We start from the raw sequence: 25,891 nt of genomic DNA, 5'->3' as shown, positions 1-25,891 counted from the left end.
GCCCAGAACTGAGCTAAACTTGGTATGTGTCCAACTCCTAGAAATAACTTCATGCCCCATCTCCCTTACTTCCAGCTAGTAAGGATCACATAATTCCTAACAAAGTTTTGACACAGATTCCCAATTCGGGCATTCAGAACATATAGCACGTTGCTGTAAGCAAGCACATTCTCATTCAAAGTTGCAAGTTACTATGTAGGAACAAGTTTCTATAGGTATTTCAAAGATGCCCAGAACTGAGCTGAACTTGGTATGTGTCCAACTCCTACAAATAACTTCATGCCCCATCTCCCTTACTTCCAGCTAGTACGGATCACATAATTCCTAACAAAGATTTGACACAGATTCCCTATTCGGGCATTCAGAACATATAGCACGTTGCTGCAAGCAAGCACATTTTCATTCAAAGATGCAAGTTACTATGGAGGAACAAGTTTGTATAGGTATTTCAAAGATACCCAGAACTGAGCTAAACTTGGTATGTGTCCAACTACTACAAATAACTTCATGCCACATCTCCCTTACTTCCAGCTAGTAAGGATCACATAATTCCTAACAAAGTTTTGACACAGATTCCCAATTCGGGCATTCAGAACATATAGCACGTTGCTGTAAGCAAGCACATTCTCATTCAAAGTTGCAAGTTACTATGTAGGAACAAGTTTGTATAGGTATTTCAAAGATGCCCAGAACTGAGCTAAACTTGGTATGTGTCCAACTCCTAGAAATAACTTCATGCCCCATCTCCCTTACTTCCAGCTAGTAAGGATCACATAATTACTAACAAAGTTTTGACACAGATTGCCAATTCGGGCATTCAGAACATATAGCACGTTGCTGTAAGCAAGCACATTCTCATTCAAAGATGCAAGTTACTATGTAGGAACAAGTTTGTATAGGTATTTCAAAGATGCCCAGAACTGAGCTAAACTTGGTATGTGTCCAACTCCTAGAAATAACTTCATGCCCCATCTCCCTTACTTCCAGCTAGTAAGGATCACATAATTCCTAACAAAGTTTTGACACAGATTCCCTATTCGGGCATTCAGAACATATAGCACGTTGCTGCAAGCAAGCACATTCTCATTCAAAGATGCAAGTTACTATGTAGGAACAAGTTTGTATAGGTATTTCAAAGATGCCCAGAACTGAGCTAAACTTGGTATGTGTCCAACTCCTAGAAATAACTTCATGCCCCATCTCCCTTACTTCCAGCTAGTAAGGATCACATAATTCCTAACAAAGTTTTGACACAGATTCCCTATTCGGGCATTCAGAACATATAGCACGTTGCTGCAAGCAAGCACATTCTCATTCAAAGATGCAAGTTACTATGTAGGAACAAGTTTGTATAGGTATTTCAAAGATGCCCAGAACTGAGCTAAACTTGGTATGTGTCCAACTCCTAGAAATAACTTCATGCCCCATCTCCCTTACTTCCAGCTAGTAAGGATCACATAATTCCTAACAAAGTTTTGACACAGATTCCCAATTCGGGCATTCAGAACATATAGCACGTTGCTGTAAGCAAGCACATTCTCATTCAAAGTTGCAAGTTACTATGTAGGAACAAGTTTGTATAGGTATTTCAAAGATGCCCAGAACTGAGCTAAACTTGGTATGTGTCCAACTCCTAGAAATAACTTCATGCCCCATCTCCCTTACTTCCAGCTAGTAAGGATCACATAATTCCTAACAAAGTTTTGACACAGATTCCCAATTCGGGCATTCAGAACATATAGCACGTTGCTGCAAGCAAGCACATTCTCATTCAAAGTTGCAAGTTACTATGTAGGAACAAGTTTGTATAGGTATTTCAAAAATGCCAAGAACTGAGCTAAACGTTGTATGTGTCCAACTCCTAGAAATAACTTCATGCCCCATCTCCCTTACTTCCAGCTAGTAAGGATCACATAATTCCTAACAAAGTTTTGACACAGATTGCCAATTCGGGCATTCAGAACATATAGCACGTTGCTGTAAGCAAGCACATTCTCATTCAAAGATGCAAGTTACTATGTAGGAACAAGTTTGTATAGGTATTTCAAAGATGCCCAGAACTGAGCTAAACTTGGTATGTGTCCAACTCCTAGAAATAACTTCATGCCCCATCTCCCTTACTTCCAGCTAGTAAGGATCACATAATTCCTAACAAAGTTTTGACACAGATTCCCAATTCGGGCATTCAGAACATATAGCACGTTGCTGTAAGCAAGAACATTCTCATTCAAAGATGCAAGTTACTATGTAGGAACAAGTTTGTATAGGTATTTCAAAGATGCCCAGAACTGAGCTAAACTTGGTATGTGTCCAACTCCTAGAAATAACTTCATGCCCCATCTCCCTTACTTCCAGCTAGTAAGGATCACATAATTCCTAACAAAGTTTTGACACAGATTCCCAATTCGGGCATTCAGAACATATAGCACGTTGCTGTAAGCAAGCACATTCTCATTCAAAGTTGCAAGTTACTATGTAGGAACAAGTTTGTATAGGTATTTCAAAGATGCCCAGAACTGAGCTAAACTTGGTATGTGTCCAACTCCTAGAAATAACTTCATGCCCCATCTCCCTTACTTCCAGCTAGTAAGGATCACATAATTCCTAACAAAGTTTTGACACAGATTCCCTATTCGGGCATTCAGAACATATAGCACGTTGCTGCAAGCAAGCACATTCTCATTCAAAGTTGCAAGTTACTATGTAGGAACAAGTTTGTATAGGTATTTCAAAAATGCCAAGAACTGAGCTAAACGTTGTATGTGTCCAACTCCTAGAAATAACTTCATGCCCCATCTCCCTTACTTCCAGCTAGTAAGGATCACATAATTCCTAACAAAGTTTTGACACAGATTGCCAATTCGGGCATTCAGAACATATAGCACGTTGCTGTAAGCAAGCACATTCTCATTCAAAGATGCAAGTTACTATGTAGGAACAAGTTTGTATAGGTATTTCAAAGATGCCCAGAACTGAGCTAAACTTGGTATGTGTCCAACTCCTAGAAATAACTTCATGCCCCATCTCCCTTACTTCCAGCTAGTAAGGATCACATAATTCCTAACAAAGTTTTGACACAGATTCCCAATTCGGGCATTCAGAACATATAGCACGTTGCTGTAAGCAAGAACATTCTCATTCAAAGATGCAAGTTACTATGTAGGAACAAGTTTGTATAGGTATTTCAAAGATGCCCAGAACTGAGCTAAACTTGGTATGTGTCCAACTCCTAGAAATAACTTCATGCCCCATCTCCCTTACTTCCAGCTAGTAAGGATCACATAATTCCTAACAAAGTTTTGACACAGATTCCCAATTCGGGCATTCAGAACATATAGCACGTTGCTGTAAGCAAGCAGATTCCCATTCAAAGATGCAAGTTACTATGTAGGAACAAGTTTGTATAGGTATTTCAAAGATGCCCAGAACTGAGCTAGACTTGCTATGTGTCCAACTCCTAGAAATAACTTCATGCCCCATCTCCCTTACTTCCAGCTAGTAAGGATCACATAATTCCTAACAAAGTTTTGACACAGATTCCCAATTCGGGCATTCAGAACATATAGCACGTTGCTGTAAGCAAGCACATTCTCATTCAAAGTTGCAAGTTACTATGTAGGAATAAGTTTGTATAGGTATTTCAAAGATGCCCAGAACTGAGCTAAACTTGGTATGTGTCCAACTCCTAGAAATAACTTCATGCCCCATCTCCCTTACTTCCAGCTAGTAAGGATCACATAATTCCTAACAAAGTTTTGACACAGATTCCCAATTCGGGCATTCAGAACATATAGCACGTTGCTGTAAGCAAGCACATTCTCATTCAAAGATGCAAGTTACTATGTAGGAGCAAGTTTGTATAGGTATTTCAAAGATGCCCAGAACTGAGCTAAACTTGGTATGTGTCCAACTCCTAGAAATAACTTCATGCCCCATCTCCCTTACTTCCAGCTAGTAAGGATCACATAATTCCTAACAAAGTTTTGACACAGATTCCCAATTCGGGCATTCAGAACATATAGCACGTTGCTGTAAGCAAGCACATTCTCATTCAAAGTTGCAAGTTACTATGTAGGAACAAGTTTCTATAGGTATTTCAAAGATGCCCAGAACTGAGCTAAACTTGGTATGTGTCCAACTCCTACAAATAACTTCATGCCCCATCTCCCTTACTTCCAGCTAGTACGGATCACATAATTCCTAACAAAGATTTGACACAGATTCCCTATTAGGGCATTCAGAACATATAGCACGTTGCTGCAAGCAAGCACATTTTCATTCAAAGATGCAAGTTACTATGGAGGAACAAGTTTGTATAGGTATTTCAAAGATGCCCAGAACTGAGCTAAACTTGGTATGTGTCCAACTCCTACAAATAACTTCATGCCACATCTCCCTTACTTCCAGCTAGTAAGGATCACATAATTCCTAACAAAGTTTTGACACAGATTCCCAATTCGGGCATTCAGAACATATAGCACATTGCTGTAAGCAAGCACATTCTCATTCAAAGTTGCAAGTTACTATGTAGGAACAAGTTTGTATACGTATTTCAAAGATGCCCAGAACTGAGCTAAACTTGGTATGTGTCCAAATCCTAGAAATAACTTCATGCCCCATCTCCCTTACTTCCAGCTAGTAAGGATCACATAATTCCTAACAAAGTTTTGACACAGATTGCCAATTCGGGCATTCAGAACATATAGCACGTTGCTGTAAGCAAGCACATTCTCATTCAAAGATGCAAGTTACTATGTAGGAACAAGTTTGTATAGGTATTTCAAAGATGCCCAGAACTGAGCTAAACTTGGTATGTGTCCAACTCCTAGAAATAACTTCATGCCCCATCTCCCTTACTTCCAGCTAGTAAGGATCACATAATTCCTAACAAAGTTTTGACAGAGATTGCCAATTCGGGCATTCAGAACATATAGCACGTTGCTGCAAGCAAGCACATTCTCATTCAAAGATGCAAGTTACTATGTAGGAACAAGTTTGTATAGGTATTTCAAAGATGCCCAGAACTGAGCTAAACTTGGTATGTGTCCAACTCCTAGAAATAACTTCATGCCCCATCTCCCTTACTTCCAGCTAGTAAGGATCACATAATTCCTAACAAAGTTTTGACACAGATTCCCTATTCGGACATTCAGAACATATAGCACGTTGCTGCAAGCAAGCACATTCTCATTCAAAGATGCAAGTTACTATGTAGGAACAAGTTTGTATAGGTATTTCAAAGATGCCCAGAACTGAGCTAAACTTGGTATGTGTCCAACTCCTAGAAATAACTTCATGCCCCATCTCCCTTACTTCCAGCTAGTAAGGATCACATAATTCCTAACAAAGTTTTGACACAGATTCCCAATTCGGGCATTCAGAACATATAGCACGTTGCTGTAAGCAAGCACATTCTCATTCAAAGATGCAAGTTACTATGTAGGAACAAGTTTGTATAGGTATTTCAAAGATGCCCAGAACTGAGCTAAACTTGGTATGTGTCCAACTCCTAGAAATAACTTCATGCCCCATCTCACTTACTTCCAGCTAGTAAGGATCACATAATTCCTAACAAAGTTTTGACACAGATTCCCAATTCGGGCATTCAGAACATATAGCACGTTGCTGTAAGCAAGCACATTCTCATTCAAAGTTGCAAGTTACTATGTAGGAACAAGTTTCTATAGGTATTTCAAAGATGCCCAGAACTGAGCTAAACTTGGTATGTGTCCAACTCCTACAAATAACTTCATGCCCCATCTCCCTTACTTCCAGCTAGTACGGATCACATAATTCCTAACAAAGATTTGACACAGATTCCCTATTCGGGCATTCAGAACATATAGCACGTTGCTGCAAGCAAGCACATTTTCATTCAAAGATGCAAGTTACTATGGAGGAACAAGTTTGTATAGGTATTTCAAAGATGCCCAGAACTGAGCTAAACTTGGTATGTGTCCAACTACTACAAATAACTTCATGCCACATCTCCCTTACTTCCAGCTAGTAAGGATCACATAATTCCTAACAAAGTTTTGACACAGATTCCCAATTCGGGCATTCAGAACATATAGCACGTTGCTGTAAGCAAGCACATTCTCATTCAAAGTTGCAAGTTACTATGTAGGAACAAGTTTGTATAGGTATTTCAAAGATGCCCAGAACTGAGCTAAACTTGGTATGTGTCCAACTCCTAGAAATAACTTCATGCCCCATCTCCCTTACTTCCAGCTAGTAAGGATCACATAATTCCTAACAAAGTTTTGACACAGATTCCCTATTCGGGCATTCAGAACATATAGCACGTTGCTGCAAGCAAGCACATTCTCATTCAAAGATGCAAGTTACTATGTAGGAACAAGTTTGTATAGGTATTTCAAAGATGCCCAGAACTGAGCTAAACGTTGTATGTGTCCAACTCCTAGAAATAACTTCATGCCCCATCTCCCTTACTTCCAGCTAGTAAGGATCACATAATTCCTAACAAAGTTTTGACACAGATTCCCTATTCGGGCATTCAGAACATATAGCACGTTGCTGCAAGCAAGCACATTCTCATTCAAAGATGCAAGTTACTATGTAGGAACAAGTTTGTATAGGTATTTCAAAGATGCCCAGAACTGAGCTAAACTTGGTATGTGTCCAACTCCTAGAAATAACTTCATGCCCCATCTCCCTTACTTCCAGCTAGTAAGGATCACATAATTCCTAACAAAGTTTTGACACAGATTCCCAATTCGGGCATTCAGAACATATAGCACGTTGCTGTAAGCAAGCACATTCTCATTCAAAGTTGCAAGTTACTATGTAGGAACAAGTTTGTATAGGTATTTCAAAGATGCCCAGAACTGAGCTAAACTTGGTATGTGTCCAACTCCTAGAAATAACTTCATGCCCCATCTCCCTTACTTCCAGCTAGTAAGGATCACATAATTCCTAACAAAGTTTTGACACAGATTCCCTATTCGGGCATTCAGAACATATAGCACGTTGCTGCAAGCAAGCACATTCTCATTCAAAGTTGCAAGTTACTATGTAGGAACAAGTTTGTATAGGTATTTCAAAGATGCCCAGAACTGAGCTAAACTTGGTATGTGTCCAACTCCTAGAAATAACTTCATGCCCCATCTCCCTTACTTCCAGCTAGTAAGGATCACATAATTCCTAACAAAGTTTTGACACAGATTCCCTATTCGGGCATTCAGAACATATAGCACGTTGCTGTAAGCAAGCACATTCTCATTCAAAGATGCAAGTTACTATGTAGGAACAAGTTTGTATAGGTATTTCAAAGATGCCCAGAACTGAGCTAAACTTGGTATGTGTCCAACTCCTAGAAATAACTTCATGCCCCATCTCCCTTACTTCCAGCTAGTAAGGATCACATAATTCCTAACAAAGTTTTGACACAGATTCCCAATTCGGGCATTCAGAACATATAGCACGTTGCTGTAAGCAAGCACATTCTCATTCAAAGTTGCAAGTTACTATGTAGGAACAAGTTTCTATAGGTATTTCAAAGATGCCCAGAACTGAGCTAAACTTGGTATGTGTCCAACTCCTACAAATAACTTCATGCCCCATCTCCCTTACTTCCAGCTAGTACGGATCACATAATTCCTAACAAAGATTTGACACAGATTCCCTATTCGGGCATTCAGAACATATAGCACGTTGCTGCAAGCAAGCACATTTTCATTCAAAGATGCAAGTTACTATGGAGGAACAAGTTTGTATAGGTATTTCAAAGATGCCCAGAACTGAGCTAAACTTGGTATGTGTCCAACTACTACAAATAACTTCATGCCACATCTCCCTTACTTCCAGCTAGTAAGGATCACATAATTCCTAACAAAGTTTTGACACAGATTCCCAATTCGGGCATTCAGAACATATAGCACGTTGCTGTAAGCAAGCACATTCTCATTCAAAGTTGCAAGTTACTATGTAGGAACAAGTTTGTATAGGTATTTCAAAGATGCCCAGAACTGAGCTAAACTTGGTATGTGTCCAACTCCTAGAAATAACTTCATGCCCCATCTCCCTTACTTCCAGCTAGTAAGGATCACATAATTACTAACAAAGTTTTGACACAGATTGCCAATTCGGGCATTCAGAACATATAGCACGTTGCTGTAAGCAAGCACATTCTCATTCAAAGATGCAAGTTACTATGTAGGAACAAGTTTGTATAGGTATTTCAAAGATGCCCAGAACTGAGCTAAACTTGGTATGTGTCCAACTCCTAGAAATAACTTCATGCCCCATCTCCCTTACTTCCAGCTAGTAAGGATCACATAATTCCTAACAAAGTTTTGACACAGATTCCCTATTCGGGCATTCAGAACATATAGCACGTTGCTGCAAGCAAGCACATTCTCATTCAAAGATGCAAGTTACTATGTAGGAACAAGTTTGTATAGGTATTTCAAAGATGCCCAGAACTGAGCTAAACTTGGTATGTGTCCAACTCCTAGAAATAACTTCATGCCCCATCTCCCTTACTTCCAGCTAGTAAGGATCACATAATTCCTAACAAAGTTTTGACACAGATTCCCTATTCGGGCATTCAGAACATATAGCACGTTGCTGCAAGCAAGCACATTCTCATTCAAAGATGCAAGTTACTATGTAGGAACAAGTTTGTATAGGTATTTCAAAGATGCCCAGAACTGAGCTAAACTTGGTATGTGTCCAACTCCTAGAAATAACTTCATGCCCCATCTCCCTTACTTCCAGCTAGTAAGGATCACATAATTCCTAACAAAGTTTTGACACAGATTCCCAATTCGGGCATTCAGAACATATAGCACGTTGCTGTAAGCAAGCACATTCTCATTCAAAGTTGCAAGTTACTATGTAGGAACAAGTTTGTATAGGTATTTCAAAGATGCCCAGAACTGAGCTAAACTTGGTATGTGTCCAACTCCTAGAAATAACTTCATGCCCCATCTCCCTTACTTCCAGCTAGTAAGGATCACATAATTCCTAACAAAGTTTTGACACAGATTCCCTATTCGGGCATTCAGAACATATAGCACGTTGCTGCAAGCAAGCACATTCTCATTCAAAGTTGCAAGTTACTATGTAGGAACAAGTTTGTATAGGTATTTCAAAAATGCCAAGAACTGAGCTAAACGTTGTATGTGTCCAACTCCTAGAAATAACTTCATGCCCCATCTCCCTTACTTCCAGCTAGTAAGGATCACATAATTCCTAACAAAGTTTTGACACAGATTGCCAATTCGGGCATTCAGAACATATAGCACGTTGCTGTAAGCAAGCACATTCTCATTCAAAGATGCAAGTTACTATGTAGGAACAAGTTTGTATAGGTATTTCAAAGATGCCCAGAACTGAGCTAAACTTGGTATGTGTCCAACTCCTAGAAATAACTTCATGCCCCATCTCCCTTACTTCCAGCTAGTAAGGATCACATAATTCCTAACAAAGTTTTGACACAGATTCCCAATTCGGGCATTCAGAACATATAGCACGTTGCTGTAAGCAAGAACATTCTCATACAAAGATGCAAGTTACTATGTAGGAACAAGTTTGTATAGGTATTTCAAAGATGCCCAGAACTGAGCTAAACTTGGTATGTGTCCAACTCCTAGAAATAACTTCATGCCCCATCTCCCTTACTTCCAGCTAGTAAGGATCACATAATTCCTAACAAAGTTTTGACACAGATTCCCAATTCGGGCATTCAGAACATATAGCACGTTGCTGTAAGCAAGCAGATTCCCATTCAAAGATGCAAGTTACTATGTAGGAACAAGTTTGTATAGGTATTTCAAAGATGCCCAGAACTGAGCTAGACTTGCTATGTGTCCAACTCCTAGAAATAACTTCATGCCCCATCTCCCTTACTTCCAGCTAGTAAGGATCACATAATTCCTAACAAAGTTTTGACACAGATTCCCAATTCGGGCATTCAGAACATATAGCACGTTGCTGTAAGCAAGCACATTCTCATTCAAAGTTGCAAGTTACTATGTAGGAATAAGTTTGTATAGGTATTTCAAAGATGCCCAGAACTGAGCTAAACTTGGTATGTGTCCAACTCCTAGAAATAACTTCATGCCCCATCTCCCTTACTTCCAGCTAGTAAGGATCACATAATTCCTAACAAAGTTTTGACACAGATTCCCAATTCGGGCATTCAGAACATATAGCACGTTGCTGTAAGCAAGCACATTCTCATTCAAAGATGCAAGTTACTATGTAGGAGCAAGTTTGTATAGGTATTTCAAAGATGCCCAGAACTGAGCTAAACTTGGTATGTGTCCAACTCCTAGAAATAACTTCATGCCCCATCTCCCTTACTTCCAGCTAGTAAGGATCACATAATTCCTAACAAAGTTTTGACACAGATTCCCAATTCGGGCATTCAGAACATATAGCACGTTGCTGTAAGCAAGCACATTCTCATTCAAAGTTGCAAGTTACTATGTAGGAACAAGTTTCTATAGGTATTTCAAAGATGCCCAGAACTGAGCTAAACTTGGTATGTGTCCAACTCCTACAAATAACTTCATGCCCCATCTCCCTTACTTCCAGCTAGTACGGATCACATAATTCCTAACAAAGATTTGACACAGATTCCCTATTAGGGCATTCAGAACATATAGCACGTTGCTGCAAGCAGGCACATTTTCATTCAAAGATGCAAGTTACTATGGAGGAACAAGTTTGTATAGGTATTTCAAAGATGCCCAGAACTGAGCTAAACTTGGTATGTGTCCAACTCCTACAAATAACTTCATGCCACATCTCCCTTACTTCCAGCTAGTAAGGATCACATAATTCCTAACAAAGTTTTGACACAGATTCCCAATTCGGGCATTCAGAACATATAGCACGTTGCTGTAAGCAAGCACATTCTCATTCAAAGTTGCAAGTTACTATGTAGGAACAAGTTTGTATACGTATTTCAAAGATGCCCAGAACTGAGCTAAACTTGGTATGTGTCCAAATCCTAGAAATAACTTCATGCCCCATCTCCCTTACTTCCAGCTAGTAAGGATCACATAATTCCTAACAAAGTTTTGACACAGATTGCCAATTCGGGCATTCAGAACATATAGCACGTTGCTGTAAGCAAGCACATTCTCATTCAAAGATGCAAGTTACTATGTAGGAACAAGTTTGTATAGGTATTTCAAAGATGCCCAGAACTGAGCTAAACTTGGTATGTGTCCAACTCCTAGAAATAACTTCATGCCCCATCTCCCTTACTTCCAGCTAGTAAGGATCACATAATTCCTAACAAAGTTTTGACACAGATTGCCAATTCGGGCATTCAGAACATATAGCACGTTGCTGCAAGCAAGCACATTCTCATTCAAAGATGCAAGTTACTATGTAGGAACAAGTTTGTATAGGTATTTCAAAGATGCCCAGAACTGAGCTAAACTTGGTATGTGTCCAACTCCTAGAAATAACTTCATGCCCCATCTCCCTTACTTCCAGCTAGTAAGGATCACATAATTCCTAACAAAGTTTTGACACAGATTCCCTATTCGGACATTCAGAACATATAGCACGTTGCTGCAAGCAAGCACATTCTCATTCAAAGATGCAAGTTACTATGTAGGAACAAGTTTGTATAGGTATTTCAAAGATGCCCAGAACTGAGCTAAACTTGGTATGTGTCCAACTCCTAGAAATAACTTCATGCCCCATCTCCCTTACTTCCAGCTAGTAAGGATCACATAATTCCTAACAAAGTTTTGACACAGATTCCCAATTCGGGCATTCAGAACATATAGCACGTTGCTGTAAGCAAGAACATTCTCATTCAAAGATGCAAGTTACTATGTAGGAACAAGTTTGTATAGGTATTTCAAAGATGCCCAGAACTGAGCTAAACTTGATATGTGTCCAACTCCTAGAAATAACTTCATGCCCCATCTCCCTTACTTCCAGCTAGTAAGGATCACATAATTCCTAACAAAGTTTTGACACAGATTCCCAATTCGGGCATTCAGAACATATAGCACGTTGCTGGAAGCAAGCACATTCTCATTCAAAGTTGCAAGTTACTATGTAGGAACAAGTTTGTATAGGTATTTCAAAGATGCCCAGAACTGAGCTAAACTTGGTATGTGTCCAACTCCTAGAAATAACTTCATGCCCCATCTCCCTTACTTCCAGCTAGTAAGGATCACATAATTCCTAACAAACTTTTGACACAGATTCCCTATTCGGGCATTCAGAACATATAGCACGTTGCTGCAAGCAAGCACATTCTCATTCAAAGTTGCAAGTTACTATGTAGGAACAAGTTTGTATAGGTATTTCAAAAATGCCCAGAACTGAGCTTAACGTTGTATGTGTCCAACTCCTAGAAATAACTTCATGCCCCATCTCCCTTACTTCCAGCTAGTAAGGATCACATAATTCCTAACAAACTTTTGACACAGATTGCCAATTCGGCCATTCAGAACATATAGCACGTTGCTGTAAGCAAGCACATTCTCATTCAAAGATGCAAGTTACTATGTAGGAACAAGTTTGTATAGGTATTTCAAAGATGCCCAGAACTGAGCTAAACTTGGTATGTGTCCAACTCCTAGAAATAACTTCATGCCCCATCTCCCTTACTTCCAGCTAGTAAGGATCACATAATTCCTAACAAAGTTTTGACACAGATTCCCAATTCGGGCATTCAGAACATATAGCACGTTGCTGTAAGCAAGAACATTCTCATTCAAAGATGCAAGTTACTATGTAGGAACAAGTTTGTATAGGTATTTCAAAGATGCCCAGAACTGAGCTAAACTTGGTATGTGTCCAACTCCTAGAAATAACTTCATGCCCCATCTCCCTTACTTCCAGCTAGTAAGGATCACATAATTCCTAACAAAGTTTTGACACAGATTCCCAATTCGGGCATTCAGAACATATAGCACGTTGCTGTAAACAAGCAGATTCCCATTCAAAGATGCAAGTTACTATGTAGGAACAAGTTTGTATAGGTATTTCAAAGATGCCCAGAACTGAGCTAGACTTGCTATGTGTCCAACTCCTAGAAATAACTTCATGCCCCATCTCCCTTACTTCCAGCTAGTAAGGATCACATAATTCCTAACAAAGTTTTGACACAGATTCCCTATTCGGGCATTCAGAACATATAGCACGTTGCTGTAAGCAAGCACATTCTCATTCAAAGATGCAAGTTACTATGTAGGAACAAGTTTGTATAGGTATTTCAAAGATGCCCAGAACTGAGCTAAACTTGGTATGTGTCCAACTCCTAGAAATAACTTCATGCTCCATCTCCCTTACTTCCAGCTTGTAAGGATGACATAATTCCTAACAAAGTTTTGACACAGATTCCCAATTCGGGCATTCAGAACATATAGCACGTTGCTGTAAGCAAGCACATTTTCATTCAAAGTTGCAAGTTACTATGTGGGAACAAGTTTGTATAGGTATTTCAAAGATGCCCAGAACTGAGCTAAACTTGGTATGTGTCCAACTCCTAGAAATACCTTCATGCCCCATCTCCCTTACTTCCAGCTAGTAAGGATCACATAATTCCTAACAGTTTTGGCACAGATTCCCAATTCGGGCATTCAGAACATATAGCACGTTGCTGTAAGCAAGCACATTCTCATTCAAAGATGCAAGTTACTATGTAGGAACAAGTTTGTATAGGTATTTCAAAGATGCCCAGAACTGAGCTAAACTTGGTATGTGTCCAACTCCTAGAAATAACTTCATGCCCCATCTCCCTTACTTCCAGCTAGTAAGGATCACATAATTCCTAACAAAGTTTTGACACAGATTCCCAATTCGGGCATTCAGAACATATAGCACGTTGCTGCAAGCAAGCACATTCTCATTCAAAGATGCAAGTTACTATGTAGGAACAAGTTTGTATAGGTATTTCAAAGATGCCCAGAACTCAGCTAAACTTGGTATGTGTCCAACTCCAAGAAATAACTTCATGCCCCATCTCCCTTACTTCCAGCTAGTAAGGATCACATAATTCCTAACAAAGTTTTGACAGAGCTTCCCTATTCGGGCATTCAGAACATATAGCACGTTGCTGTAAGCAAGCACATTTTCATTCAAAGTTGCAAGTTACTAGGTAGGAACAAGTTTGTATAGGTATTTCAAAGATGCCCAGAACTGAGCTAAACTTGGTATGTGTCCAACTCCTAGAAATAACTTCATGCCCCATCTCCCTTACTTCCAGCTAGTAAGGATCACATAATTCCTAACAAAGTTTTGACACAGATTCCCTATTCGGGCATTCAGAACATATAGCACGTTGCTGCAAGCAAGCACATTCTCATTCAAAGTTGCAAGTTACTAGGTAGGAACAAGTTTGTATAGGTATTTCAAAGATTCCCAGAACTGAGCTAAACTTGGTATGTGTCCAACTCCTAGAAATAACTTCATGCCCCATCTCCCTTACTTCCAGCTAGTAAGGATCACATAATTTCTAACAAAGTTTTGACACAGATTCCCTATTCGGGCATTCAGAACATATAGCACGTTGCTGCAATCAAGCACATTCTCATTCAAAGATGGAAGTTACTAGGTAGGAACAAGTTTGTATAGGTATTTCAAAGATGCCCAGAACTGAGCTAAACTTGGTATGTGTCCAACTCCAAGAAATAACTTCATGCTCCATCTCCCTTACTTCCAGCTAGTAAGGATCACATAATTCCTAACAAAGTTTTGACACAGATTCCCTATTCGGGCATTCAGAACATATAGCACGTTGCTGCAAGCAAGCACATTCTCATTCAAAGTTGCAAGTTACTATGTAGGAACAAGTTTGTATAGGTATTTCAAAGAGGCCCAGAACTGAGCTAAACTTGGTATGTGTCCAACTCCTAGAAATAACTTCATGCCCCATCTCCCTTACTTCCAGCTAGTAAGGATCACATAATTCCTAACAAAGTTTTGACACAGATTGCCAATTCGGGCATTCAGAACATATAGCACGTTGCTGCAAGCAAGCACATTCTCATTCAAAGATGCAAGTTACTATGTAGGAACAAGTTTGTATAGGTATTTCAAAGATGCCCAGAACTGAGCTAAACTTGGTATGTGTCCAACTCCTAGAAATAACTTCATGCCCCATCTCCCTTACTTCCAGCTAGTAAGGATCACATAATTCCTAACAAAGTTTTGACACAGATTCCCTATTCGGACATTCAGAACATATAGCACGTTGCTGCAAGCAAGCACATTCTCATTCAAAGATGCAAGTTACTATGTAGGAACAAGTTTGTATAGGTATTTCAAAGATGCCCAGAACTGAGCTAAACTTGGTATGTGTCCAACTCCTAGAAATAACTTCATGCCCCATCTCCCTTACTTCCAGCTAGTAAGGATCACATAATTCCTAACAAAGTTTTGACACAGATTCCCAATTCGGGCATTCAGAACATATAGCACGTTGCTGTAAGCAAGAACATTCTCATTCAAAGATGCAAGTTACTATGTAGGAACAAGTTTGTATAGGTATTTCAAAGATGCCCAGAACTGAGCTAAACTTGATATGTGTCCAACTCCTAGAAATAACTTCATGCCCCATCTCCCTTACTTCCAGCTAGTAAGGATCACATAATTCCTAACAAAGTTTTGACACAGATTCCCAATTCGGGCATTCAGAACATATAGCACGTTGCTGGAAGCAAGCACATTCTCATTCAAAGTTGCAAGTTACTATGTAGGAACAAGTTTGTATAGGTATTTCAAAGATGCCCAGAACTGAGCTAAACTTGGTATGTGTCCAACTCCTAGAAATAACTTCATGCCCCATCTCCCTTACTTCCAGCTAGTAAGGATCACATAATTCCTAACAAACTTTTGACACAGATTCCCTATTCGGGCATTCAGAACATATAGCACGTTGCTGCAAGCAAGCACATTCTCATTCAAAGTTGCAAGTTACTATGTAGGAACAAGTTTGTATAGGTATTTCAAAAATGCCCAGAACTGAGCTTAACGTTGTATGTGTCCAACTCCTAGAAATAACTTCATGCCCCATCTCCCTTACTTCCAGCTAGTAAGGATCACATAATTCCTAACAAACTTTTGACACAGATTGCCAATTCGGCCATTCAGAACATATAGCACGTTGCTGTAAGCAAGCACATTCTCATTCAAAGATGCAAGTTACTATGTAGGAACAAGTTTGTATAGGTATTTCAAAGATGCCCAGAACTGAGCTAAACTTGGTATGTGTCCAACTCCTAGAAATAACTTCATGCCCCATCTCCCTTACTTCCAGCTAGTAAGGATCACATAATTCCTAACAAAGTTTTGACACAGATTCCCAATTCGGGCATTCAGAACATATAGCACGTTGCTGTAAGCAAGAACATTCTCATTCAAAGATGCAAGTTACTATGTAGGAACAAGTTTGTATAGGTATTTCAAAGATGCCCAGAACTGAGCTAAACTTGGTATGTGTCCAACTCCTAGAAATAACTTCATGCCCCATCTCCCTTACTTCCAGCTAGTAAGGATCACATAATTCCTAACAAAGTTTTGACACAGATTCCCAATTCGGGCATTCAGAACATATAGCACGTTGCTGTAAACAAGCAGATTCCCATTCAAAGATGCAAGTTACTATGTAGGAACAAGTTTGTATAGGTATTTCAAAGATGCCCAGAACTGAGCTAGACTTGCTATGTGTCCAACTCCTAGAAATAACTTCATGCCCCATCTCCCTTACTTCCAGCTAGTAAGGATCACATAATTCCTAACAAAGTTTTGACACAGATTCCCTATTCGGGCATTCAGAACATATAGCACGTTGCTGTAAGCAAGCACATTCTCATTCAAAGATGCAAGTTACTATGTAGGAACAAGTTTGTATAGGTATTTCAAAGATGCCCAGAACTGAGCTAAACTTGGTATGTGTCCAACTCCTAGAAATAACTTCATGCTCCATCTCCCTTACTTCCAGCTTGTAAGGATGACATAATTCCTAACAAAGTTTTGACACAGATTCCCAATTCGGGCATTCAGAACATATAGCACGTTGCTGTAAGCAAGCACATTTTCATTCAAAGTTGCAAGTTACTATGTGGGAACAAGTTTGTATAGGTATTTCAAAGATGCCCAGAACTGAGCTAAACTTGGTATGTGTCCAACTCCTAGAAATACCTTCATGCCCCATCTCCCTTACTTCCAGCTAGTAAGGATCACATAATTCCTAACAGTTTTGGCACAGATTCCCAATTCGGGCATTCAGAACATATAGCACGTTGCTGTAAGCAAGCACATTCTCATTCAAAGATGCAAGTTACTATGTAGGAACAAGTTTGTATAGGTATTTCAAAGATGCCCAGAACTGAGCTAAACTTGGTATGTGTCCAACTCCTAGAAATAACTTCATGCCCCATCTCCCTTACTTCCAGCTAGTAAGGATCACATAATTCCTAACAAAGTTTTGACACAGATTCCCAATTCGGGCATTCAGAACATATAGCACGTTGCTGCAAGCAAGCACATTCTCATTCAAAGATGCAAGTTACTATGTAGGAACAAGTTTGTATAGGTATTTCAAAGATGCCCAGAACTCAGCTAAACTTGGTATGTGTCCAACTCCAAGAAATAACTTCATGCCCCATCTCCCTTACTTCCAGCTAGTAAGGATCACATAATTCCTAACAAAGTTTTGACAGAGCTTCCCTATTCGGGCATTCAGAACATATAGCACGTTGCTGTAAGCAAGCACATTTTCATTCAAAGTTGCAAGTTACTAGGTAGGAACAAGTTTGTATAGGTATTTCAAAGATGCCCAGAACTGAGCTAAACTTGGTATGTGTCCAACTCCTAGAAATAACTTCATGCCCCATCTCCCTTACTTCCAGCTAGTAAGGATCACATAATTCCTAACAAAGTTTTGACACAGATTCCCTATTCGGGCATTCAGAACATATAGCACGTTGCTGCAAGCAAGCACATTCTCATTCAAAGTTGCAAGTTACTAGGTAGGAACAAGTTTGTATAGGTATTTCAAAGATTCCCAGAACTGAGCTAAACTTGGTATGTGTCCAACTCCTAGAAATAACTTCATGCCCCATCTCCCTTACTTCCAGCTAGTAAGGATCACATAATTTCTAACAAAGTTTTGACACAGATTCCCTATTCGGGCATTCAGAACATATAGCACGTTGCTGCAATCAAGCACATTCTCATTCAAAGATGGAAGTTACTAGGTAGGAACAAGTTTGTATAGGTATTTCAAAGATGCCCAGAACTGAGCTAAACTTGGTATGTGTCCAACTCCAAGAAATAACTTCATGCTCCATCTCCCTTACTTCCAGCTAGTAAGGATCACATAATTCCTAACAAAGTTTTGACACAGATTCCCTATTCGGGCATTCAGAACATATAGCACGTTGCTGCAAGCAAGCACATTCTCATTCAAAGTTGCAAGTTACTATGTAGGAACAAGTTTGTATAGGTATTTCAAAGAGGCCCAGAACTGAGCTAAACTTGGTATGTGTCCAACTCCTAGAAATAACTTCATGCCCCATCTCCCTTACTTCCAGCTAGTAAGGATCACATAATTCCTAACAAAATTTTGACACAGATTGCCAATTCGGGAATTCAGAACATATAGCACGTTGCTGTAAGCAAGCACATTCTCATTCAAAGATGCAAGTTACTATGTAGGAACAAGTTTGTATAGGTATTTCAAAGATGCCCAGAACTGAGCTAAACTTGGTATGTGTCCAACTCCTAGAAATAACTTCATGCCCCATCTCCCTTACTTCCAGCTAGTAAGGATCACATAATTCCTAACAAAGTTTTGACACAGATTCCCAATTCGGGCATTCAGAACATATAGCACGTTGCTGTAAGCAAGAACATTCTCATTCAAAGATGCAAGTTACTATGTAGTAACAAGTTTGTATAGGTATTTCAAAGATGCCCAGAACTGAGCTAAACTTGGTATGTGTCCAACTCCTAGAAATAACTTCATGCCCCATCTCCCTTACTTCCAGCTAGTAAGGATCACATAATTCCTAACAAAGTTTTGACACAGATTCCCAATTCGGGCTTTCAGAACATATAGCACGTTGCTGTAAGTAAGCAGATTCCCATTCAAAGATGCAAGTTACTATGTAGGAACAAGTTTGTATAGGTATTTCAAAGATGCCCAGAACTGAGCTAGACTTGCTATGTGTCCAACTCCTAGAAATAACTTCATGCTCCATCTCCCTTACTTCCAGCTAGTAAGGATGACATAATTCCTAACAAAGTTTTGACACAGATTCCCAATTCGGGCATTCAGAACATATAGCACGTTGCTGTAAGCAAGCACATTCTCATTCAAAGTTGCAAGTTACTATGTAGGAACAAGTTTGTATAGGTATTTCAAAGATGCCCAGAACTGAGCTAAACTTGGTATGTGTCCAACTCCTAGAAATACCTTCATGCCCCATCTCCCTTACTTCCAGCTAGTAAGGATCACATAATTCCTAACAGTTTTGGCACAGATTCCCAATTCGGGCATTCAGAACATATAGCACGTTGCTGTAAGCAAGCACATTCTCATTCAAAGATGCAAGTTACTATGTAGGAACAAGTTTGTATAGGTATTTCAAAGATGCCCAGAACTGAGCTAAACTTGGTATGTGTCCAACTCCTAGAAATAACTTCATGCCCCATCTCCCTTACTTCCAGCTAGTAAGGATCACATAATTCCTAACAAAGTTTTGACACATATTGCCAATTCGGGCGCTCAGAACATATAGCACGTTGCTGTAAGCAAGCACATTCTCATTCAAAGATGCAAGTTACTATGTAGGAACAAGTTTGTATAGGTATTTCAAAGATGCCCAGAACTGAGCTAAACTTGGTATGTGTCCAACTCCTAGAAATAACTTCATGCCCCATCTCCCTTACTTCCAGCTAGTAAGGATCACATAATTCCTAACAAAGTTTTGACACAGATTCCCAATTCGGGCATTCAGAACATATAGCACGTTGCTGTAAGCAAGCACATTTTCATTCAAAGTTGCAAGTTACTATGGAGGAACAAGTTTGTATAGGTATTTCAAAGATGCCCAGAACTGAGCTAAACTTGGTATGTGTCCAACTCCTAGAAATAACTTCATGCCCCATCTCCCTTACTTCCAGCTAGTAAGGATCACATAATTCCTAACAAAGTTTTGACACAGATTCCCAATTCGGGCATTCAGAACATATAGCACGTTGCTGTAAGCAAGCACATTTTCATTCAAAGTTGCAAGTTACTATTTAGGAACAAGTTTGTATAGGTATTTCAAAGATGCCCAGAACTGAGCTAAACTTGGTATGTGTCCAACTCCTAGAAATAACTTCATGCCCCATCTCCCTACTTCCAGCTAGTAAGGATCACATAATTCCTAACAAAGTTTTGACACAGATTCCCAATTCGGGCATTCAGAACATATAGCACGTTGCTGCAAACAAGCACATTCTCATTCAAAGATGCCAGTTACTATGTAGGAACAAGTTTGTATAGGTATTTCAAAGATGCCCAGAACTGATCTAAACGTTGCATGTGTCAAACTCCTAGAAATAACTTCATGCCCCATCTCCCTTACTTCCAGCTAGTAAGGATCACATAATTCCTAACAAAGTTTTGACACAGATTCCCTATTCGGGCATTCAGAACATATAGCACGTTGCTGCAAGCAAGCACATTTTGATTCAAAGATGCAAGTTACTATGGAGGAACAAGTTTGTATAGGTATTTCAAAGATGCCCAGAACTGAGCTAAACTTGGTATGTGTCCAACTCCTAGAAATAACTTCATGCCCCATCTCCCTTACTTCCAGCTAGTAAGGATCACATAATTCCTAACAAAGTTTTGACACAGATTCCCAATTCGGGCATTCAGAACATATAGCACGTTGCTGTAAGCAAGCACATTTTCATTCAAAGTTGCAAGTTACTATGTAGGAACAAGTTTGTATAGGTATTTCAAAGATGCCCAGAACTGAGCTAAACGTTGTATGTGTCCAACTCCTAGAAATAACTTCATGCCCCATCTCCCTTACTTCCAGCTAGTAAGGATCACATAATTCCTAACAAAGTTTTGACACAGATTCCCAATTCGGGCATTCAGAACATATAGCACGTTGCTGTAAGCAAGCACATTCTCATTCAAAGATGCAAGTTACTATGCAGGAACAAGTTTGTATAGGTATTTCAAAGATGCCCAGAACTGAGCTAAACTTGGTATGTGTCCAACTCCTAGAAATAACTTCATGCCCCATCTCCCTTACTTCCAGCTAGTAAGGATCACATAATTCCTAACAAAGTTTTGACACAGATTCCCAATTCGGGCATTCAGAACATATAGCACGTTGCTGTAAGCAAGCACATTCTCATTCAAAGTTGCAAGTTACTATGTAGGAACAAGTTTGTATAGGTATTTCAAAGATGCCCAGAACTGAGCTAAACTTGGTATGTGTCCAACTCCTAGAAATAACTTCATGCCCCATCTCCCTTACTTCCAGCTAGTAAGGATCACATAATTCCTAACAAAGTTTTGACACAGATTCCCAATTCGGGCATTCAGAACATATAGCACGTTGCTGTAAGCAAGAACATTCTCATTCAAAGATGCAAGTTACTATGTAGGAACAAGTTTGTATAGGTATTTCAAAGATGCCCAGAACTGAGCTAAACTTGGTATGTGTCCAACTCCTAGAAATAACTTCATGCCCCATCTCCCTTACTTCCAGCTAGTAAGGATCACATAATTCCTAACAAAGTTTTGACACAGATTCCCAATTCGGGCATTCAGAACATATAGCACGTTGCTGTAAACAAGCAGATTCCCATTCAAAGATGCAAGTTACTATGTAGGAACAAGTTTGTATAGGTATTTCAAAGATGCCCAGAACTGAGCTAGACTTGCTATGTGTCCAACTCCTAGAAATAACTTCATGCCCCATCTCCCTTACTTCCAGCTAGTAAGGATCACATAATTCCTAACAAAGTTTTGACACAGATTCCCTATTCGGGCATTCAGAACATATAGCACGTTGCTGTAAGCAAGCACATTCTCATTCAAAGATGCAAGTTACTATGTAGGAACAAGTTTGTATAGGTATTTCAAAGATGCCCAGAACTGAGCTAAACTTGGTATGTGTCCAACTCCTAGAAATAACTTCATGCTCCATCTCCCTTACTTCCAGCTTGTAAGGATGACATAATTCCTAACAAAGTTTTGACACAGATTCCCAATTCGGGCATTCAGAACATATAGCACGTTGCTGTAAGCAAGCACATTTTCATTCAAAGTTGCAAGTTACTATGTAGGAACAAGTTTGTATAGGTATTTCAAAGATGCCCAGAACTGAGCTAAACTTGGTATGTGTCCAACTCCTAGAAATACCTTCATGCCCCATCTCCCTTACTTCCAGCTAGTAAGGATCACATAATTCCTAACAGTTTTGGCACAGATTCCCAATTCGGGCATTCAGAACATATAGCACGTTGCTGTAAGCAAGCACATTCTCATTCAAAGATGCAAGTTACTATGTAGGAACAAGTTTGTATAGGTATTTCAAAGATGCCCAGAACTGAGCTAAACTTGGTATGTGTCCAACTCCTAGAAATAACTTCATGCCCCATCTCCCTTACTTCCAGCTAGTAAGGATCACATAATTCCTAACAAAGTTTTGACACAGATTCCCTATTCGGGCATTCAGAACATATAGCACGTTGCTGCAAGCAAGCACATTCTCATTCAAAGATGCAAGTTACTATGTAGGAACAAGTTTGTATAGGTATTTCAAAGATGCCCAGAACTGAGCTAAACTTGGTATGTGTCCAACTCCTAGAAATAACTTCATGCCCCATCTCCCTTACTTCCAGCTAGTAAGGATCACATAATTCCTAACAAAGTTTTGACACAGATTCCCTATTCGGGCATTCAGAACATATAGCACGTTGCTGCAAGCAAGCACATTCTCATTCAAAGTTGCAAGTTACTAGGTAGGAACAAGTTTGTATAGGTATTTCAAAGATGCCCAGAACTGAGCTAAACTTGGTATGTGTCCAACTCCTAGAAATAACTTCATGCCCCATCTCCCTTACTTCCAGCTAGTAAGGATCACATAATTCCTAACAAAGTTTTGACACAGATTCCCTATTCGGGCATTCAGAACATATAGCACGTTGCTGTAAGCAAGCACATTCTCATTCAAAGATGCAAGTTACCAGGTAGGAACAAGTTTGCATAGGTATTTCAAAGATGCCCAGAACTGAGCTAAACTTGGTATGTGTCCAACTCCTAGAAATAACTTCATGCCCCATCTCCCTTACTTCCAGCTAGTAAGGATCACATAATTCCTAACAAAGTTTTGACACAGATTCCCAATTCGGGCATTCAGAACATATAGCACGTTGCTGTAAGCAAGCAGATTCTCATTCAAAGAAGCAAGTTACTATGTAGGAACAAGTTTGTATAGGTATTTCAAAGATGCCCAGAACTGAGCTAAACTTGCTATGTGTCCAACTCCTAGAAATAACTTCATGCCCCATCTCCCTTACTTCCAGCTAGTAAGGATCACATAATTCCTAACAAAGTTTTGACACAGATTCCCAATTCGGGCATTCAGAACATATAGCACGTTGCTGTAAGCAAGCACATTCTCATTCAAAGATGCAAGTTACTATGTAGGAACAAGTTTGTATAGGTATTTCAAAGATGCCCAGAACTGAGCTAGACTTGCTATGTGTCCAACTCCTAGAAATAACTTCATGCCCCATCTCCCTTACTTCCAGCTAGTAAGGATCACATAATTCCTAACAAAGTTTTGACACAGATTCCCTATTCGGGCATTCAGAACATATAGCACGTTGCTGTATGCAAGCACATTCTCATTCAAAGATGCAAGTTACTATGTAGGAACAAGTTTGTATAGGTATTTCAAAGATGCCCAGAACTGAGCTAAACTTGGTATGTGTCCAACTCCTAGAAATAACTTCATGCTCCATCTCCCTTACTTCCAGCTTGTAAGGATGACATAATTCCTAACAAAGTTTTGACACAGATTCCCAATTCGGGCATTCAGAACATATAGCACGTTGCTGTAAGCAAGCACATTTTCATTCAAAGTTGCAAGTTACTATGTAGGAACAAGTTTGTATAGGTATTTCAAAGATGCCCAGAACTGAGCTAAACTTGGTATGTGTCCAACTCCTAGAAATAACTTCATGCCCCATCTCCCTTACTTCCAGCTAGTAAGGATCACATAATTCCTAACAGTTTTGGCACAGATTCCCAATTCGGGCATTCAGAACATATAGCACGTTGCTGTAAGCAAGCACATTCTCATTCAAAGATGCAAGTTACTATGTAGGAACAAGTTTGTATAGGTATTTCAAAGATGCCCAGAACTGAGCTAAACTTGGTATGTGTCCAACTCCTAGAAATAACTTCATGCCCCATCTCCCTTACTTCCAGCTAGTAAGGATCACATAATTCCTAACAAAGTTTTGACACAGATTCCCTATTCGGGCATTCAGAACATATAGCACGTTGCTGCAAGCAAGCACATTCTCATTCAAAGATGCAAGTTACTATGTAGGAACAAGTTTGTATAGGTATTTCAAAGATGCCCAGAACTCAGCTAAACTTGGTATGTGTCCAACTCCAAGAAATAACTTCATGCCCCATCTCCCTTACTTCCAGCTAGTAAGGATCACATAATTCCTAACAAAGTTTTGACAGAGCTTCCCTATTCGGGCATTCAGAACATATAGCACGTTGCTGTAAGCAAGCACATTTTCATTCAAAGTTGCAAGTTACTAGGTAGGAACAAGTTTGTATAGGTATTTCAAAGATGCCCAGAACTGAGCTAAACTTGGTATGTGTCCAACTCCTAGAAATAACTTCATGCCCCATCTCCCTTACTTCCAGCTAGTAAGGATCACATAATTCCTAACAAAGTTTTGACACAGATTCCCAATTCGGGCATTCAGAACATATAGCACGTTGCTGCAAGCAAGCACATTCTCATTCAAAGTTGCAAGTTACTAGGTAGGAACAAGTTTGTATAGGTATTTCAAAGATGCCCAGAACTGAGCTAAACTTGGTATGTGTCCAACTCCTAGAAATAACTTCATGCCCCATCTCCCTTACTTCCAGCTAGTAAGGATCACATAATTCCTAACAAAGTTTTGACACAGATTCCCAATTCGGGCATTCAGAACATATAGCACGTTGCTGTAAGCAAGCACATTCTCATTCAAAGATGCAAGTTACCAGGTAGGAACAAGTTTGCATAGGTATTTCAAAGATGCCCAGAACTGAGCTAAACTTGGTATGTGTCCAACTCCTAGAAATAACTTCATGCCCCATCTCCCTTACTTCCAGCTAGTAAGGATCACATAATTCCTAACAAAGTTTTGACACAGATTCCCAATTCGGGCATTCAGAACATATAGCACGTTGCTGTAAGCAAGCAGATTCCCATTCAAAGATGCAAGTTACTATGTAGGAACAAGTTTGTATAGGTATTTCAAAGATGCCCAGAACTGAGCTAGACTTGCTATGTGTCCAACTCCTAGAAATAACTTCATGCCCCATCTCCCTTACTTCCAGCTAGTAAGGATCACATAATTACTAACAAAGTTTTGACACAGATTCCCAATTCGGGCATTCAGAACATATAGCACGTTGCTGTAAGCAAGCACATTCTCATTCAAAGATGCAAGTTACTATGTAGGAACAAGTTTGTATAGGTATTTCAAAGATGCCCAGAACTGAGCTAAACTTGGTATGTGTCCAACTCCTAGAAATACCTTCATGCCCCATCTCCCTTACTTCCAGCTAGTAAGGATCACATAATTCCTAACAGTTTTGGAACAGATTCCCAATTCGGGCATTCAGAAC

The sequence above is a fragment of the Diceros bicornis genome, chromosome 33 (assembly GCF_020826845.1).
Source record: "Diceros bicornis minor isolate mBicDic1 chromosome 33, mDicBic1.mat.cur, whole genome shotgun sequence".
Taxonomy (NCBI): domain Eukaryota; kingdom Metazoa; phylum Chordata; class Mammalia; order Perissodactyla; family Rhinocerotidae; genus Diceros; species Diceros bicornis.
The sequence above is the reverse complement of the archived record's forward strand: the minus strand, read 5'-3'. Positions refer to the sequence as shown.